The sequence below is a fragment of the Pteronotus mesoamericanus genome, unplaced genomic scaffold (genome assembly GCF_021234165.1).
Source record: "Pteronotus mesoamericanus isolate MK-2021 breed Mesoamerican mustached bat unplaced genomic scaffold, CSHL_Meso_final scaffold_232, whole genome shotgun sequence".
Lineage (NCBI taxonomy): Eukaryota > Metazoa > Chordata > Mammalia > Chiroptera > Mormoopidae > Pteronotus > Pteronotus mesoamericanus.
In genome coordinates this window covers 16,591,352-16,612,773 of record NW_026555311.1, presented here as the reverse complement: position 1 = coordinate 16,612,773, position 21,422 = coordinate 16,591,352, and the positions used below count along the sequence as shown (strand labels likewise).

Below are 21,422 nucleotides of genomic sequence, written 5' to 3'. Positions count from 1 at the left end.
GCAATTTAATAGGCAATACTTAAGGGAAGATTTAGGGAGGTAATTTAGTACCAGGAGACTGCCATTATCAGCCCAATGCCTCTTCTTTCTCAGTTCGGCTCTAATCAAATTTCTTTGTTCACCAAACCTCAATCCTGCCCCCTCAGTCTGACGTCAAACCTGAGAATAATCTCAAAACAGTGAACAAAATGGTGTCCTACTATGTTCTGCTATGTGGATCTGAAAGACTGCTAATAAAATTGCTAAAGGTGCTATCACTCTGAACTTTATCATTGTATATCACACAAAGTTCAAAATCCTTTCTTTTCAGCCATAGTCTCTCTCAGAACACCTAGTGGCATCTTGTGAAATCATAGGACTGTGTGAAGTGGTGGTAGAAAAACCCAGAATTCTGTACCTTTTTTTAAAAAAATCATGTTTATTCTATTTCAATTGTCTCAATTTTTCCCCCTTTGCCCTCCTCAACCCATCTCACCCCCTACTCTTGCTCCCCCAGTCAATTCTCGCACCGTTATTCATGTCCATGGCTTATTCATATATGTTCTTTGTCTAGTCCCTTCCCCTTCTTTCGACCATTGAATTCTGTCTCTTTATCCCAACAATCTTACTGTTGAAATAATGAAACCATATTGTTTGATTACAAATGCAGTTGTCTTCTAAAATGCAACCAAATTGTTCAGGGGGAAGCAAAAATTATTTTGAATATTTGCCTTGCAAAATATAGGAATGGCAGATATTGCACAAATTTTTGCATATACAAAAATGGCAATATATTAGGAAGAAAGCGAATATTTTAGCATGCATTTTTACATACATAATTATGACATTAACAGAACACAAATGGTAACTAACACTTGTCTTTTATTACAAAACACCTGAGAAAAATTATATAATCTGTTCAGTAAAAAGTTCTTAGTGACAGGAATTTTATTTTGGAGCCAGGGAAGGATGTTCCCTTTAACAGGAATCTGTGAGATTCCCAAAGAGCTTGAACAATTTGGGAAAGCCAAGTAAATCTGCTGCTTTCTCCACTACTTTATACTGATTTAAGGATCACTTTCTTGGCCCTACAAATTTCCCCTTTTCATAGACTCTATGTAGAAAATGCACCACTGTAGTATGGTTATATTGTCTCAGTATTGTCCAAAAGACTCAATTTTAGAAAGTCCTGGTAAGCAATAATATTTATAATATTAAGATTAGCTTTCTAAAATAGTTTTAAAATGTAACTTGAAAAATTGTGAGTAAGTTGAAATGATTCTACTTTTAAAATATCATAGCCACTGGCTGGGTAGCTCAGTTGGTTAGAACATTATATGGATATGCCAGCATTGCAGGTTTGATCCCCTGCACATACAAGAAGTCAGAGCACATACAAGAAGTAACCAATGAAAGCATAAATAAATATATGAAAAACCAAGTCAATATTTCTCTCTCTCTCTAAAGTCAATAAATACAAAAATTTTTAAAAAATCATAGCAATGATTTTGCTAGTATAAAAGGTTTTACTTTTCAGAGTCATGAAAATATTAATATTAAAGGCTTGGTGATGATGTCATCATCACCAAGCTCTTATTATATGAAATGTTAAAGGGACTTATCTAAAAGAGAAGAAAATCAAAACTATGAACAGTAAAATAGCAACAAACTCACAACTATCAACAACTGAAAGTAAAAATAGAAACAAACAAAAACAAACTATGCAAACAACTAGTACAGGAAAAATATAGAAATGGAGATCACATGAAGGGTTATTGGTTGGGAGGGGAGAGGGGAAGTATGGGGGAAAAGGCACAGGGAACAAGAAGCATAAATTGTAGGTACAAAATAGGCAGGGAGGTGTTAAGAACAGTATAGGAAATGTGAAGCCAAAAAATTTATATCTATGACCCATGGACATGAACTCCAGGGGAGGGGAATACTGATGGGAAGAGGATGCAAGGAGGGGAATAAACGGGAGGAAAAAATGGGACAACCGTAATAGTATAATCAATAAAATATACTTAAAAAAGAAAATATTAATACTAGTCAAATCTTAGTATATTGTGACTATTTCTGTTGTTCTCAGTTGAAATGGAAATATATTTCCATTATACATATAATTTCACAATGTCCTTTATACATATAAAGCATCTCCTACCATCTATTACAACTTGATAACCTTCAAAATGAGTATAAATAGAACTAATACAGACAGAGGAAAAAGTTCTTCCATTTAATCTGTACCTATAAATGGAAACTTTCTGTGGAGGTAAAACTAGATTTAACTATTAGTGTCCTATGACTATACCAAATTGCCGCAAACTGGGTGGCTTAAAACAACAGAAATGTATTATCTTAGTTCTGGAGATAAGAAGTCTGAAATCAAAGTATGGGCAGAGTTTTCCATTGAAATGCCCTGGGTGGAGAATCCCTTCCTTGTTTTATCCAGGTTCTGATGGCTCCAAGTATTCCTTGGCTTGTGGCTGTATCACTATAATCTCTGTATCTATGCTCATATTGCCTCTTCCTCTTTGTTATATCTGTTTGCTATGTCTTGCTCTCTGTTTCTTAGTCTAATTTCTCTCTATGTGATAAGGGTACATGTAAATGTGTCTGGCTGCCTGCAATTTCAAAAAGCAATACTCTATAGACAGGTGCTGGTGTAAAGGAAAGTGGTTTATTCAGATGCCGTACATCTGACACCTAGAATATTGGGACTCATATCTCAAGGCCCATATATTTTTTAAGGTTTTATATTTATTTATTTTTAGAGAGAGGGGAAGGGAAGGAAAAAGAGAGGGAGAGAAACATTGATGTGATAGAGAAATATTGCTTGATTGTTTCTCATATATGTTCTGACTAGGGCTTGAATCCACAACCCAGGCATGTGCCCTCAACGGGAATTGATGCTGTGGTCTTTCACTCTGTAGAACAACGCCCAACGAACTGAGCCACACCAGTCAGGTCTCAAAGCCCAGTTTAATAATCTCAATGCAGGCAGAGGCTTTTATAAGGATAGAGAGGAAAAGCTTAAATGAAATGTTAAGTCATGGTTACAGTTGTATTTAGTGTTCAGCTTATAATCAAGGGTAAATTCTTCCTCTCAAGATATTTAATTGGACTTCCAGCCAAGATGGAGGCACAGGTAGATACACCTTGTCTCCTTGCACAAACAAAAGAAAGACAACAAATTTAAAAACAAAAAACAACCAGAACTGCCAGAAAATTGAACTGTATGTAAGTCTGACAACCAAGGAGCTAAAGAAGAAACATTCATTCAGACTGGTAGGAGGGGCCAAGACAGACAGCCGAGCAGAGAGGATATGTGTCAAGGGGGCAACTGGAGGACTAGGTGGGCCAGATGGTGGCTGGTGGACTGGGCAGTCCCACACTTGCATGTGGATAAACTGGGAGGAACAGCTGGGGAGCGAGATAGACCACACAATCCAGGTTTCCAGTGTGGGGCAAGGAAGCCTCAAAACCTCTGGCTGTGAAAATCTGGGGGGCTGTGGCAACAGGAAAAACTCCCTGCCTCATAGGAGAGTTCATTGGAGAGATCCACGGGGTCCTAAAAGCTACACAAACCCACCCACCAGGGAATCAGCATCAGAAGGACCCAATTTGCTTGTGGGTAGCAGAAGAAGTGACTGAAAGCAGCTAAGAGCCAAAGGAGCAGCATTGTTCCCTCTCCAACCTCTCCCCTACATAAAGCATCATAATGCAGCAACCTGGGTTGCCCTGCTCTGGCAAATAACTAAGACTCCACCCCTTACAATGTAACAGGTGCACCAAGACAAAGAGAGATGGCTGATATGGCCCAAATGAAAGAACAGATCAAAGCTAAAAAAAACTAAAACAAAAACAAAACAAAAAACCTAAGCAAAGAAGAGATAGCTGATCTATCAGATGCAGAGTTCAAAACACGAGTAATCAGGATGCCCACAGAAATAGTTGAGTATGGCCACAAAATACAGGAAAAAGTGAAGACTATGCAAAGTGAAATAAAGAAAAATATACAGGGGACCAACGGTGAAGGGAAGGAAACTGAGACTCAAATCAATGACTTGAAACAGAAGGAAAAAATAAACATTCAACTAGAACTGAATGAAGAAACAAGGATTCCAAAAAATGAGGAGAGGCTTAGGAACCTCTGGGACAACTTTAAATGTTCCAACATCTGAATCATAGGGGTGCCAGGAGAAAGAGGAAGAACAAAAAATTGAAAACTTATTTGAGAAATGATGAAGGAGAACTTCCCCAATCTGGCAAAGGAAATAGATTTCTAGGAAGTCCAGGAGGCTCAGAGAGTCCCAAAGATTTTGGACCCAAGGACACACACACCAAAGCACATCGTAATTGCATTACCCAAGATTAAAGATAAGGAGAGGATCTTAAAAGTGGCAAGAGAAAAGGAGACAGTTACCTACAGAGGAGTTCCCATAAGACTGTCAGCTGATTTCTCAAAAGAAACCTTGCAGGCAAGAAGGGCCTGGAAAGCTGTATTCAAAGGCATGAAAGGCAAGGACCTACATCCAAGATTACTCTATTCAGCAAAGCAATCAATTAGAATGGAAGGGCAGATCAAGTGCTTTCCGGATAAGGTCAAGTTAAGGGAGTTCATCATCATGAAGCCCTTATTACATGAAATGTTAAAAGGACTTATCTAAGAAAAAGAAGATCAAAACTATGAACAGTAAAATGACAACAAACTCACAACTATCAACAACTGAAACTAAAAAAACAAAATCAAAAAAATCTAAGCAAACAACTAGGACAAGAACAGAATCACAGAAATGAAAATCACACGGAGGGTTATCAGTGGGGAGGAGGGAGGGATAATTGGAGAAAAGGTACAGGGGATAAGAAACATATTTTGTAGGTACAAAATACACAGGGGGAGGTTAAGAATAGTACAGGAAATGGAGAAGCCAAAAAACTTTTATGTACAATCCATGGATATGAGCTAATTTGGGGGGCTGGGTGCTGGTGGGAGGGGAGGTGCAGGGCAGAGGGGAATAAAGGGAAGAAAAAAACGGGACATCTGTAATAGCATAATCAATAAAATATACTTTAAAAAAAGATATTTAATTGAATCACATGCGCAAAACACCTTTCTTCAAATAAGGTAATAATCATAAATTCCAAAGATAAGGACTTGAATGTATCTATTGGCATCACTAACTAGCCCACTGCAGTCTGTCTTCTGTCACCCCAAATTTATGTCTCTCCAATGGGCAAAATATATTTATGTCATCTCCACTCCCCCCAAGTAAGCAAGCCATGATCTTAAATTTATTTTTACCCTATTTTTTCATTTTTAATAGTCTGAATTGGGTGAGAATTTAGCAAATTATCAACTGCTAGTTCCTTTTTGTATAACAGTTTTGAGAAGCTTTTCTATTTTTCCCCTCACACAACCAGTTCCCTGATTCTCTCACAGTAATTGAGTGTCCTTCCATTCATTTCAATTCTCATACTCACTACCTGGAGTAAAGGCCAGACCCCTCAGGTTTAAAGGCTCAGTTCCACAAGACTGTCCTCACTTCACACGCCAGTCACAAGTATCAGGATCCCAGGTCACCACCTACACTTCTGTCCAACTTTGCTGTCAAATCAGAGAGTCCCACTCCCTACCCCTCACTTTTGATAGTTTGTTAGAAATACCCATAGAACTCAAGAAAATGCTACTCTTACTGATAAAGTTTATTCTACAAAATAAAAATGAGTACACAGATGAAAAAGTACATCAGGCATGGTCCAGAATAGTCTTAAGTGCAGGAGCTTCTGTTCCCATAGGGTTGGGGTTTACTGTGTGGATATGTTCACCAACTTGGAAGGTCCCTGAATTTGTTGTTTAAAGGTGTTTGTTTGTTTGTTTGTTTGTTTGTTTGTTTGTTTAAATCAAGGTTTCATTACATTAACATGATTGTGCTATCCATGACTAACTTACTCTCCTGCCCCTATGCTTTCCCTGGAGGCTGAGGGGTAAGAGTGAACACTCCAAGCTTCTAATCAATGATTGGTCTTTCTGGCAAAGATCCTCTACCCTGGAGTTATCTAGGGTCTGCTGAGTTACCTTGTTAAAACAAAACACACTCCTATTCACCCCTTTTCCTGGGGAACTTCCAAGGATTTTTTTAGGAGCTCTGTGCCAGACCCTGGGACAAAGACCAAAGACCAAATACTTGTCTTAGCATACCACAAACTCTTTCCTCAATGTATCTCTTTTCTCTTGTATGTTAATGTGAACAGTAAGAAGAAGCCAGATCACACACAAAACCTTTTGTTTTGGAAACCTCCTTTGTTAAACATCTAACTTCATTGATTACAAGTTCTGCTTTCCATACAATTCTAAACAACAATTTTGTCAAGTTTTCTGCCACTTTGTAACAACAATCACATTTTCTCCCATTTCACTAACATAGTCTTCATTACTTTCTGGGCCCTTTAATGTTCATATTTCTACCAATGTTCTGGTTATAATGACATATATATTCTCTAAGACAATCGAAACTTTTTCTACTATGCTTTTCACTTCCTCCTAAGGTGTTTCTGGTACTATTAATGTCCATATTTCTGTTAACAGTATGTTTAAGGTATTCTAGGCTTTTTTTCTGTCATGGGCCTCAAATTTTTCCCATTCTCTACCATTATTCAATTCCTTAGGCACTTCTACATACCCGGGAGAGCAGGCTGGAAACTTTCAGGCAGAAGCTGATACTGCCCTCCACAGGTGGGACTTCTCCCCAAGAAAACCTCTGTTCTGCTCTTAAACCCTTTCTATTGATCAGATTGGCCACCTGCCGATAATCAAAGTAATTCTTTTTGCATAAAGTAAACTGATTATAGATGTTAATCACTTCTACAAAATTGCTTCATGGCAACACTTCGATGACTGATTGTTTGAAAAACCGGGTTCTGTATCTTAGACAAATTGACACATACGACTGATCATCACAGTTAATTCCAATAGTATTAAAATTGATCTCAATATTAAAATAGCACTATTAATCCCAGGTGTAGTAAAACAGTTTTTTTCTTATTATCTCTGAAAAAGCAAGAAGGAAGTTTTGAAAAACAGAGAAGTTCTTGTTCATGCATTTACCTGTTCCTGTGTTGTACAAAACTCAGTGCAAACCCAGTACATGGCATATTGGGATATATGCACTTGGTGACTCGGTACAAATTGGGAGGGCAATGATGAGGAGCTCAGCTTAGCTGTGGTAAAAAGGAAACGTGAACAGCAATGCACCAGATCAAATTTGTTAGGATTCCCTTCGTCTTAGACAATTTTTTTTAAATAAGTAATTTCTTTTTAAATAGAAAACTTACTTACATTTACATTAAAATGCAAAATTCTTGGAAAGGAATTCACTGAAATTATATAAATATTATAAAAAAACCCTGATATTGGAAACTGAATTCAGAGTAGGTTTATTGTGTAGAGAGGAAGTAGAGCAAACTGACTAGAGGGTAAAAAAGGATAAATATATAAAATGAAAATTTTATCCTAAAATATTTACTTAGATCTTAGCCATGATCTATTACAATTCTGTATGCTTACATTTTGCTAACATTTTAAGGATTATTAAAGATACTACATACATGATGAGCTTTGTTTACATTGGAGAGTAGCGAGAATCAAATCTAATATTGATGTGTAATTTTAAATATTTTATATAAATATTATGTACATATTGATATTGAATAATAATGTAACCATTATATTTGCATTATATCATACATATGCAGAGATATATTACTATGTGGAACAATAAAAACATTCTTTTCTCATCTAAAATTCTGATTCAATATTCCTATTATCATACAACGCCACACTGTACATTAACAATGGGTATTGTTTCTAACATAATACAGGAAACTGGAGTCATAAAATATTAAGTATAAAATTTGTGGTCTCAGAAATTAATGATGATAAAACAGGTCTTTGCAATTGACATAGATATATGCATCTCTGTATAACACCATAACATGGGCTTTGTGTACTTTTGTTTTCAAGTCACAAGTATTAACTTTATGACATTGTAAATATATTTCCTTTTTATAAAATTCAACATGCAAATAAATTCTCTATTAGCTATTGCTCTCAATCCTAGTGGACTCCTTAGAGAAAACCAGTGTTATCAATTATATTTTAGCAATTATAGTATAAACAAGTGCACACAGAAATCAATCCATTATTTCTGCAATTTTGTTTTTTGCATAAGTCACAACTTCCACCCAGATTACATCTTAAATATCTTTCCATGACGATTAATATGTCTTTATTTTTAACTACTGCATAGTATTTCACAAGCAGATTTAGCCAAAATTTACTGGTATCCTTGAGATGTACTTTTTGGCTGTTTCCAACTTTTTGATATTATATACAATGTACAAGTAATTTTCTAGCACATTTTTCAGTTTAATAGATTCTGCCAAATTGCTCCCCAATGTGTCTATATGGATTTACATTCTTGAGCTTTGTATGAAAGAGTGTGCTTCCCCATATGTTTGCCAAAACAAGATACTGGAAAGAGAGAATTATCCTGTTTCTACTCTAGAGCAAATATTCTGAGGTTTATGTATTCTCCAGATGCAAGTGTTTTAATTTTGGCAGTGAAAAATGAAGAGATATTAAATGGATTCTTTTGAAATCCTCTGAAAAACATCCATAAGACTACCATCTTTATATTAACACATCAAAAAATAGTGCATATTAAAATTCATTAATTCATAGTTTATAATAAATATTTTAAATTTAATCATTTTATAAGATTCAAAACTTCAGTACACCAAAATAATATTTCTATAAAGACTGGTTATTTCTGCATTTTGAGTAATATCAATTATAATTTATTAAGTAAATGTAAGGCAATGGAGTAATTTAATAACTACAGCATCTGCCCTAACTATATTCAGTTATAATCAGTTACATGTTTTTCAATTTCTTAAGCCATCCCAATCCACGGAGCCAGTGGTTTCCAAACCTCAGTATGAATCACATTCCTTTGGAGGGCTTGTTAAAAAACTATGCGTATCCTTCGGGTTTCTAATTTAAGATGTCTAAAGTAAATCCTGAGACTTGTTGTTTCTGACAAGGGCCCATGTAGTTCGAATGGTAAAGGTGCTGTTTCAGGGTCTGAACTTTGAGAGCTGCGCTAAGTAACAACTGAGTGCTAATCTAACTGTGGCTCATGAACCACCCCTACAGCATCACTCGGTGCTTGTTAGAAATGCAAGTGTTAGGTCCCACCCATTCCTACCAAATGAAAAACCTCTTTGCTTTAACAAGGTTTTCATCTGATTCTTGTGTGTTCTCGTTTGACTTATGTAACTTATGTAACTAAGATGTATGTCTGCCCTGGGGCACATCATTCCCCCAAGTAACTCTGCCATATAGCATGACCTATATTGCATATGCTATATATTAGACAACAGAACAATCTTTTCATCTCTTCTAAAATATATAATTATATTTATTATTAATATTATTTAAAAATTTTATTGAATTTATTGGGTGGCATTGGTTAATAAAATTGTTTTCAAGTATACAGTTCGTAAGAGGTCATCTTTATATTGTATTTTGTGTTCACCACCCAAAGCCTAGTCTCTTTCTGTTACCATTATCCCCCATTTACCCTCTTCTGCCTTTCTCTGTCCTTTTCCCTCTGGTAATCACCATACTGTTGCCTGTATCTATGAGTTGTTTTTGTTTTGTTTTGTTTTGTTTTTTGTTCAATCCCTTCAACTTTTTCACCCAACCTTTATCCAAGTAGATTTTAACCTCAGCACTGTAGGAGGAAGTGCACATGTTTAATTTTAAATTCTTTATCTGCACTGAAAACAGTGTAGCGACTAACCACATGTGCCTGGTTACACTTAAATTTCAATGAATCAAAACCAAATAAAGTTAATAACTGAGTTCCTAAGTCAGAGGCCCATACTTCAGATCCTCAGTAGCAGCAGGTTGCTAGTGGCTACCATATTTGCACCATCACAAAATGTTCTATGAGGTAGTGCTGCTCTCAAGGCGCGCCAAGGTTATACACTGTTCTTTTTCAAAATGAGGTTCAGTTCACTTTGTTCAAACAACATTGACTCTGATACTTTGGCAACTGTGAGGCATTTCTTGCAATTTTCCTTGGAATGTCAGTAAATATTTTTAAAGAATAGAAGTTTATAAACACAATGACAATGACTTTTTGTTTTAGAAAACACACTCATATATAGTACGTTTATAGTTTTGTGCTTGAAGGTTATTAAAATACAACTTGTAATTTATCCATTGCTTTCTCCAAAAGGGTTCAGTCCTTGGAGAGATTATTTTAAACTAATTCCAACTTTCTGGATCTTATCTATCCCTTTCTACTCTCAGTAGTGTTGTAATCAATAGAAACATGTCTGACTTACTTGAACTTTCCGGGCTTCTTTTCACTCTGTACTGCAATAATGAACATTTCCTCTTTGTGCTAGAGTCACTAGAGATGCAAGGGCAAATCAAATGTTTCTTGTGTTAAAAATAACTGTTTTACTTTGATAGAAAAAATCAAAATCCTAAGACCAAGACATATTGCTTGTAAAATTACGTGGAGGACACTATGAAGAAAATTCCTTTGAGTGTTGGTGCAGCCCATTAAGTGCAACTATTTATAGAAATTTAAGAAGTTTCAGGCTCTCTCCTGTGTCACCATTCTTCCCTGGAGGCAAAACCATTATTCAGGGACAATCGAAACTTACAGAATTTTGTAATAGCACCACAATCCATTATTCATAGTACTAGAACTTTAAAAATTCCTAAAAATCCAAAGTACTTTGGTAAGATTGTGTCAAAATCAATTTGTGGCAAAACATCAACTGTGAACTGATGGGGAGAGCTGTTAAATTTTGTCTCTATTAATCCCATATGTAACGTCACTCTAATTATTCATACAATTTGCTAAAGAAATGAAAACATATTTGATTATGGGATTTTACCACAGACATAGATAGGAGTTTTTAGGTACCATTTTTTTCAGTAAAACATTGCTTTATTTGAGTCTCAAATAAGGATATAATTTGTAGAAGGAGAAGATAGTAGTATGCATATAACCTCCAAAAGTTAGCTTATTATGAATGAAAAAGAATATCAAGAATTGGATATAATGTATTTGATAAAATTCTATGCAATGAATTTTAAAACTCAGTTTAATCTTGGCTATGATATTTACCAGTTTAATGACCAAAACAAAGTCTAGATTCCTTGGAAATTCTGGTGTTATTTTTTACTTTGATTAATTTTTGCAATTATCTCTTTCAACATTTGTATTACAAACCAATATGCTCAATCAGAATGAAAGGCATGATATGCTTTACCGTTACTTGAAATATATTCTAAATCATATACATGCACTTGTGTGCGTGTATATGGGTAATACTTAGAAGAATAAAACCTTGAGTTTGACTTATCTATTTTTTGGGTCTATTTTCAATGGTAAAAAACAAATCTTTATTAGTTAACCCAGTACATAATAACATGGCTCAGGAAGTGGTTTCAGGAAGGAAGAAATGGAAAAAAGACTCTCTTTTAAAATTGATGATTCAAGCGATTATATTTCCAAAGGTTATGGTATCATGGAATATTTCTATCTCATTTATGCACATTGAATATGAATTTAAAAAGTAGATTTCTAACTGCTGCAATGAGTCAAGAGTCCTCGCTATAGAAAGTGGGAAGCACACAACTCTCAGAGTTTTTCAGATTTCAGGTCATTGAGGTTATTATTTTAAGGCATTCTCCTTTGGAATTAGAGACATTACACAACTGATGAAGATAATTTACACTAGGGGTATGGTCCTGCTGCAAGAGCACATAATTCTGAGTTATGCATGGATAGATAGCCCATTAAATTAACTATTATCGGTAAGCATTTTTTTCTGATTTGATTAATATAGAATTTTGCAAATACTTGCATTAAACAATACAAATGTTTAAACCAGAGACAATACTGGATTCAGTCCTATTCAAAATTCCCTTTAGCTCCTATCAAAATTCCAATGGCATTTTTCAAAGAAATATAATAAATAATACTAAACATTGTATAAAACCACACACACACACACACACACACATACACACACACACACACATGTGCACACAAATAGTCAAAGCAATCATGGGAAAAAAGAATATATTTGGAGTCATCCCACTCCCTGACTTCAAACTACATTAAAAGCCATAACATTTCATAACATTATGATATTGGTAAGAAATTGGTCATAGATCAATGGACAGAATAGAGAGTCCAGAAATATACTCACACATAAAAGCTCAATTAATTTACAACAAAGGAGCCAAGAATGCACAATGGGGAAAAGATGGTCTTTTCAATAAACAGTGTTGGGCAAACTGGAGAGCCATATGCAAAACAATGAACCTCAACTACTATCTTACTGCATACACAATAATTAACTCAAAATGGATTAAAGACTTGAGCATAAGACCTGAAACTACAAAACTCCTACAAGAAAACATGACAGTGAGATCCTTAGTATCAATCTTGGTGATGATTTTTTAAAAAATCTGAAACCAAAAGCAACAAAAGCAAAAATAAATGAGTGAAATTATATCATGCTAAAAAAGGTGTTCACAACAAAAAAACCCATCAGCAAAATGAAAAGGCAACCAACTGAATAGGAGAAATTATGTGCAAATCCTAAGTCTAATTAGGGGTTTGATATATCCAAAATATATAAAGAATTCATATAACTCAATAGCAAAACAAAAACAAAAAATAATCTGATTTAAAAATAAGCAGAAGATCTGAATAGATATTTTCCAAACAGAACATACACATGGCCAACAGGAACATAAAGATGCTCTATATCATTAATCAGTAGGAAAATGCAGGTCCAAACCACAATGACATATTATGCCTTATATCTGTTAGAAAGTCTATTATCAAAAAGACAAGAAATATCAAGTATTGGTGTGGACATGGAGAAAAAAGCTCTTGTGCACTATTGGTGGAAATGTAAATTAGTGCATCCACTATGGAAAACTAAATGCAGTTACCTCAAAAAAATTAAAAGAAGAACTACCATATGGTCCAGCAATTATACTTGTGGATATTTAGTCAGAATAAACTAAAGAACTAACTTGGAAAGACATGCACTCTATGTTCAATGCACCATTATTTACAATAGCTAAGATATGGAAAGAACTTAAGTGTCTATTGATGGATGACTAGAAAAAGAAAGTGTAAGACAGATAGATACACATACACAATGGAATAGTATTTAGCGATAAAAAGAATAAAATCTTGCCACTTGCAAAAACATGGATAGACCTTGAGGGCATTATCGTAAATGAAATAAGTCAGAAACAGAAGGATAAATACCATGTGTTATGTCTTATATGTGGAATTAAAAACAAGAAAAAAAAGTTCATAGATATAGAGAACAGATTTGTATTTGACAGAGGTAGTGGTGAGGCTGGAAGAAATGGGTAAAGGAGGTATAAATTTGTTTTTGAAAAAAATAATAATAAACATAAGGGCAGCAAGGGGACAGTTATTGATAACTCTTTTGAAACATAAAGGATAGTTATTAAATGAGGTTGAACAAAATATGAAATTAATATAAATAATTTTAAAATATGTAGACATACAAAGTTATTGTCTTAAAAGTGCCCATCAGTAAATGAATGGATGAAACAACTGTGGTACATTTATGGTATGGAATACTGCACAGAAGAAAAAGAAAAGGAACTCCTACCCTTCATGACAACATGGATGGAACTGGAGAGCATTATACTAAGTGAAATAAGCCAGGTGGTGAAAGACAAATACCATATGATCTCACCTATAAGTGGAACTTAACAAAACAAAAAAGCAAGCAAAATATAGCCAGAGACATTGAAATATAGAACAAACTGACAGTAACCAGAGGGGTGGGGGTGAGGGGATAATGGGCTAAAGAGGAGGAAAGGCTGTCAAAGAACATGTATAAAAGATCCATGGACAAAGACAAAGGTGGGTAAGATTGAAGGTGGGGGTGGGTGGGTTGGGGGAGAGTGGTGGGGGGAAAATGGAGACAACTGTACTTGAACAACAATAAAAAAATTCATTTTTCCCTGGAACAAATTTGTTTTTCAGTTTCTATCTTTGTTGTCATTGAATTTTAACTAACAAATGGAACTTCATAATAATTTTTCCTTTTTTTCAAAATTTATTTCTTTTTAAAAAAATTTTCAAATACATTTGTCTACATTTACCCACCTCCACTTTCCCTTGCCCCACCCACTCCCACCTCCCACCTCAATCCTTTCCCACCTTGGTTCCATCCATGTATCCTTCACACCTGTTCCTTGATCTGACCCTTCCCCTTCCCCTCCTTGCTACCCTCATCCCTCCTTCTCTCCCTTCTATCCCTGTCAGTTTCTTCTTTCTTTCAGTGTTGCTGGTCATATTTTCCTTGCCTGCTTGTTTTGCTGATTAGGTTCCACTTATAGGTGAGATCATGTGGTATTTGTCTTTCACCACCTGGCTTATTTCACTTAACATAAAGTTCTCCAGTTCCATCCATGCTGTTGCTAAGGGTAATGTCTCTTTCTTTCTTCCTGCTGCATAATATTCCATTGTGTAAACGTACCATAGGTTTTTGATCCACTCATTTACTGACGGGCACTGAGGTTGCTTCCAGCACTTGGCTATTATGAATTGTGCTGTTATGAACATTGGGGTGCATAGGCTCTTTTGAATTGGTGTTTTGGAATTCGTAGGGTATAATCGCAGGAGTGGAATCACTGGGTCAAAAGGCAGTTCTATTTTTTAGATTTTTGAGGAAATTCCAAACTGTTTTCCACAGTGGCTGCACCAGTCTGCATTCCCTCGAAGAGTGTATTAGGGTTCCCTTTTCCCCACAACCTTGCCAGCACTTGTTGTTTGTTGATTTTTTTGTGATGGCCATGCTGACCAGCGTGAAGTGGTATCTCATTGTGGTTTTAATTTGCAGCTCTCTGGTGGCTAGTGATGCTGAGCATTGTTTCATACGTCTCTGGGCCCTGAGTATGTCCTCCTTGGAGAAGTGTCTGTTCAGGGACTTTACTCATTTTTTAATTAGAGTGAAACAAATTTATTCTGTGGTTTACATTTATCTTATTTTATAACATTTTCAATGTTATGAATGTTATGAAAATAAAGTACCAATAGTGAAAGATGGGACATATATTGCTACTTACAAATTTAAAAATTTCTCCTAAAATACTCAAACATGTTACTGATATGTTAATCATATTCTCCATGAAACTTCTTTGTTTCAAATCCTGTAAGTTAAAAATATGTCTCCTCAAGAATATTTCAGAAGTCTCCTAAGATATAGGAAATATCTTACTAATATAAAGGGTAAATATCACAATTATTTTGTCAGGTTTTCTTACATTGATCACTGAAGCATCATGCTATAAGAAGCAACAACAACCTTTCTTCTTCCTCTCCACCAATTGCTCAGCAGCTGCAAAGCAGCAACCATGCATGAGTGCATCTCTGGTCACGTTGGCCAGGCTGGTGTCCAGATCACCAATGTCTGCTGGGAGCTCTACTGCCTGGAACATTGCATCTAGCTTGATGGCCAGATACCAAGTGACAAGACAATTGGAGGGGGTGAATAACTCCTTCAACACCTTCTTCAGTGAGAGTGGCACTGGTAAGCATGTCCCCAGAACAGTGTTTATAGACCTGGAACCTGCAGTCATTGAGGAAGTTCACACTGGTACCTACTGCCAGCTCTCCCATCCTGAGCAACTGATCAAAGGAAAGGAAGATGCTGCCAATAACTATGCCTGTGAACAGTACACCATTGGCAGGGAGATCATTGACCTCATCCTGGACCAAATTCAGAAACTGGCTGACCCGTGCACATGTCTTCAGGGCTTCTTGGTTTTCCACACCTTTGGTGGAGGAACTGGTTCTGGGTTGACCTCCCTGCTGATGGAGTGTCTCTCTGTCGATTATAGCAAGAAGTCCAAGAGGGAATTGTCCATTTACCTGCCCCCCCTGGTTTCCACAGCTGTAGTTGAGCCCTACAGCTCCATCCTCTCCACCCACACCACCTTGGAGCACTCTGTGCCTTCACGGTTGACAATGGGACCATCTACGACATCTGTCGTAGAAAGCTCGATATTGAGCGCCCAACCTACACTAACCTGAATAGGTTGATAGGTCAAATTGTGTCTTCCATGATTGCTTCCCTCAGGTTTGATGGAGCCTGAATGTCTATCTGACTGAATTCTAGACCAACCTGGGACCCTATCTCCACATCCACTTCCTTCTAGCCACACATGCCCCTGTCATCTCTGTTGAGAAAACCTGCCATGAACAGCTTTCTGTAGCAGAGATCACCGATGTGTGCTTTGAGCCAGCAAGCCAGATGGTGAAATATGACCCTCACTGTGGAAAATATATGGCTTGCTGCCTGTTTTACCCTGGTGACATGGTTCCCAGAGATGTCAATGCTGTCATTGCCACCATCAAGACCAAGCATGCCATCCAGTTTGTGGATAGGTGCCCCATTGGCTTCAACATTTACATTAATTACCAGCTTCCCACTGTGGTGCCTAGTGGAGATCAGGCCAAAGTACAGCAAGCTATGTGCATGCTGAGCAACACCACAGCTATTGCTGAGGCCTGGGCTCGCCTAGGCCACAAGTTTGACCTGATGTACTCCAAGCATGCCTTTGTCCACTGGTATGTGGGTGAGGGCACGGAAGGAGAGTTTTCTGAGGCCCGTGAAGACATGGCTGCCCTAGAGAAGGATTATGAGGAGGTTGGTGTGAATTCTGTTGAAAGAGAGGGTGAGAAAGAAAGAGAGAAATACTAAAGTTAAAATGTCACAATGGTACTGTTTTTACAGGGAAGCTTATTCTGTTTTAGACAATGAAAAGCTGTGGTCTGACTAGTTAATTTGTATGTAGCAGCGTGTACTCATACACTGTTACTGGCCTATGCTTTAAAGCATGACGTTTTGTTACAGAACCAACCAGTCCATTCCCCTGATAGGCTTGAATTAAGTATTCCCTGTCTTAAATGAAAAAAAAAATCACAATTATTTTGGGTAAATCTCTTAAAATATATATTTCATATAGGTTAAAAAACAACTTATTTTACTAAACTGAATTCAAAATAGCATTTACTAAATGTAAGCTACTCTCGTTTTATAAATAGCCAAATTCCTTTCCTCCCACACTGTGTGAATGACTCTAAATTCCACTTTACATTTAGAAAGGATTCATGCTTTTGTTCTTACAATCCAACAGCTTTCAGTGGCTTTATAATATGCATACAGCTATACATAACTACTCCAAAATGATAATATAACATTGATGCCTAGAATAAACATGAGTATAAAATGTCACCCTGCTCTTATGTTAGTTAGTGTTCTCTTTGCTACCATTATATTATTTCCTCTTGTATCTGCTTTGAGTGGGTATAAATGATAGAAACACAGTTTTTGGCTAAATAAATGGAACAATTAGAGAGGCCTTCAAATTTCATTGCCTGAAGTAGTAAATTGCTCTTCATTGAAAGCTTTGAACTGGAGTCTGGATTGTAAGCTACTGAATGAAAAACATAAATTAGAAATTCAATAGTTTTTAGAAAGCAATTTTTGAAAATCAGCCAGCATAAGAGTCAACTACTTAAAAATGTAGTTTCCTGTACTTTAGTTCTTGTAATTCTAAATTAGAATACTTAAAAAGGGATTAGAATTTTTACTGATTAACTCAGATTATGCTGATGCAGGTTGTCAAAGAACCACATTTTGGGATCTCCTGCCTTAAAGATTGTTTAGTTCAAGGAACATATAGCAAGGACTCATGGACAAAACCAAAGGGGTAGACTTGAGGGAGGGGGCAAGGGAAAGTGGTGGGGAGAAGGCAGAGACAAATGTAGTTGAAAAAATAAATTAATTAATTTTAAAAAAGCTTGCTTAGTTCAAACATCAATGTGTGGATGAGGAAATGGAATACAATGATTCAGTGAATTTGATGTCAGTTACATAGTTAATTAGTTGTTCACATGGGGCTCGAAGTAACATCTCTTGATCCCTAGTCCAATGCCTCTATTTTGAAATGTCTTCAAATAAGTTGTACAAGCATATCTGTAATATTTTACTAATGTGCTGCAGATAGTTTTAAATGGCAAAAATTTTAAGATTTTCAAATATGACAAATTTTTATGTTTCTTTGAAATCTGTAAAAACAAAGTTTAAACTCTCTATGTTTTCTATTCTCAGAAACTGAACAAATTTATAAACATTATTTAATATTAACTTAACAAAATCTAACATAGTAATTACCATAAGTCAGTCTCTGTTTAAGTACTTTAATAATACTTTAAATATTAATAAACAAAATTATTAAACCAACTTTCACATTAGCACCATTAATTTTATGTTGCAGATGGAATCACTTTGCTGAAATTAAATTAATGCCCACAACATGGATATAGTGGTAACTGTTCTGATGCACATCTTTTTTAATGCAGCTGTTCTACAATGAATAATTAATAGTGTCTGACCTTTCTTACATGTTTACTGTGTTCCAGACACTGTTTTAGCACATTACATTTTAAATACATTCAGTATTCATAACAATTCTATAAAGAATGTATCATTATATTCCCCAATTTATCATTGAGAAAACTGAGGCAGAAAAAAATGATGCCATTTGCCTAAGAAGTAGAGAAGCCTGGCTGGAGATTGTGTTTTCTGATCCATTACTAATCTAATGCCTTTGACCATGGTGTGTCATATTCTAATTCAAACATCCCACTGCTACTATCAGTTCAACTACTCTAAAACTGTCATTGGTACAATGAGTCTTGACCACATTTCATCTTTACTTGGTGCAAATTTAGATGTTAATTGACCTCAGTGATTTTCTTGATGGCACCAGACACAAAGCAGTGCATTTCACTATTATTGTTGGGATGTGAGGTAAAAGTCTCCATTTATTAAATTTATAATTTTAGAAATCAAAATCTTTATTATGAGAATGGCTTTCTATTATGCATGTAGTTTTGACCTTCATGTCTTATAACCTATTTGTAACAAAGGATGATGAGAATTTATCACCAAATTTAGCTTTATTAACCTAAGACTAAACAGAAATAATAACCCAAATATTAAAAGTTAAATATTGACTCAGATAATCACTAATAATTCTCACAATAATGCAAATACGGGCATAAAAATCAGAAATTCTCAGTCATGCAGATATATCAGTTCTAAGACATCCATAGATTTATTTGTCATAGACAGTAAATCACAACATTTTAAAAGATGTTGAAGATTTGCTGACCTCCAAGAACACAAATACTAGTGACATATATTCCTAGTTAGTTCACTGAATAAAAAGATTATATGAGTCTCTCAGGTTTAGTTTATGAATCTACAACTTCTGTTTGTACACTTAGAAACTTTTCTGGATGAATTAGGTTTAAACTTACTTAAATTGGGAAAAAACTCATATAGGTTTTGTATTGTTTTATTTTTTGTTAAAATGTGATATACCTATTTTGATGCAAAATACAACTCTCAAGATATTTCAATTAGCAGATTTCAATGTTGTTACGTTACAACTCAGTACTGTTTAGGAACATTTGTGATGTCTGCAATTTGCCTTTTAAAGCTCTCTCAAATGTCACCAGGGGATCCTTTCCCTCTCTAAGTTCCCTCCTCCCCTTATTTTCCATGGTTTCTCTGAACTTTCACATTGGCATTCTGCCAAGGGAGGCCTAGTCTTGAGCACTGATTCCAGCATATACCCCTAAATTTCAGGTGTTTGGTTTCCATTATATTGTAATGACTGATAACATCTCAATAAATCTGAATGAATCACAAAGGAAATTAATCGATAAGAAGGTAGTACTAACATTTAAGTTTTAGCTCAGATAATGAAATTACTTGTTGTAGAATTCCAAACACACATGTGAAAGGGTATGGATGCTTAGGGCATGAATTCCAGAATATATACATAATCTCTGAATCTTTCACCTAATACCAGGTAGGTAAATTCCCATCTATGTATGTGTGGGATTAATTTTGCTCTCATCTGAATTGCAGTCATTTTTAAATATCAGTTTCACTGGGATTTTTGTATGAGTTATGAATTAGAAAAATGTTGTTATATCTACTCATGATATTAGATCAAAGGAATACCTTATCTATAAATATGTATAGCCAACAAAGAAAGATGATCAATAAGTTTATTTTAATCAGGCAATTTGTATACTATGTTTTAGTCTAGGAATGATGATGACGAATGCCACCAGCATGCTGAAGGACAGTCTTCAAGCAGAAACATAAAACTTTTTAGCTTAACATTGCTGAGGAAGCAAGCATGACCCAATATTAACAGGTAAAAATGACTTGTCATTTATAATTCAAGAACTGATATATCTGCATGACTCTTAGAAACTAATAAAAAGCAAATATATCAAATACTATCTACCTAAATTTTTAATATTTTTTAACATTCTGAATTTTTAACAAATATTTTTTAAATTATATATTTCTATATCACAGTGAATCATCTAAATGGGAGGAAAATATGAACACAAAGAAAGTAACACAAATAGCAATTAAAAATTGAAACTAAACCATTTAAACAATTAGTTATATGAGCTCTTTGATGCAATAGTTATTTGCATATTTCTCCTTTAAATTTTTCCTTATTTTATAATTGATGTCAGAGTCTTTAATTTATTTTTATTGTTTTGCCTTTAAGAAAAATAAGTTTTGAAGAAAATGCCATTACCGTATGTCTATATCTTAAAATTACTAGTATTTTTAATTTTTATATAAAAGTCTTTTAAAAGTTTTATTTCATGCACTTTTAATTCCTTTTTGCCATTTTCAGATTTGATAAGCAAAGCATCTGTGACTATATTAAACATCCAATTATTGCATCTAATGTAGCTAACAATCAATATTTTCAAACCCAACTAATAAGCTCCCTGTAAACCTGGTCCTCTACTGAAGTTAACATTACCATCTTGCTATTGCTAGACACATCATAAATTTGGAGTTATCCTTGATGTCCTTCTACTACATGCCCTGCATACCTAATCTATCATTAATCCATACTAAGCACTCTGTAAAGCAGTATGTCCTCCTTCATCTCTACTGCCAGCCCACTAGCCCAAATTACTCTTGTCTAAATTGATACTGTAATTTTGTTGTTTTTCTTTAACTTGGTACCCTACATTGATGGTACTTTCCAACCAATTATCTAACCTAAACCCAGAGTAATCTCGTGAAATGCCAATCGAATCATATAATCCCCTACTTAGACTACTTTCTTTTAGGAAAACAGTAAATACAACAATCCTACCTACACCCTTTTCTGTCTCATCTTGTCTTCTGTCTTGTTCTCTCTGACCAGGTCACACTGGACTTTCCCT

The 21,422-nt window shown here is 35.3% G+C and overlaps 1 pseudogene; it reads left to right on the top strand.

Annotated features, from left to right (window-relative positions):
* The first annotated feature begins 15,490 nt into the window (after positions 1–15,490).
* Positions 15,491–16,839, top strand: LOC129085343 (tubulin alpha-1A chain-like; annotated as a pseudogene).
* Positions 16,840–21,422: the final 4,583 nt, after the last annotated feature.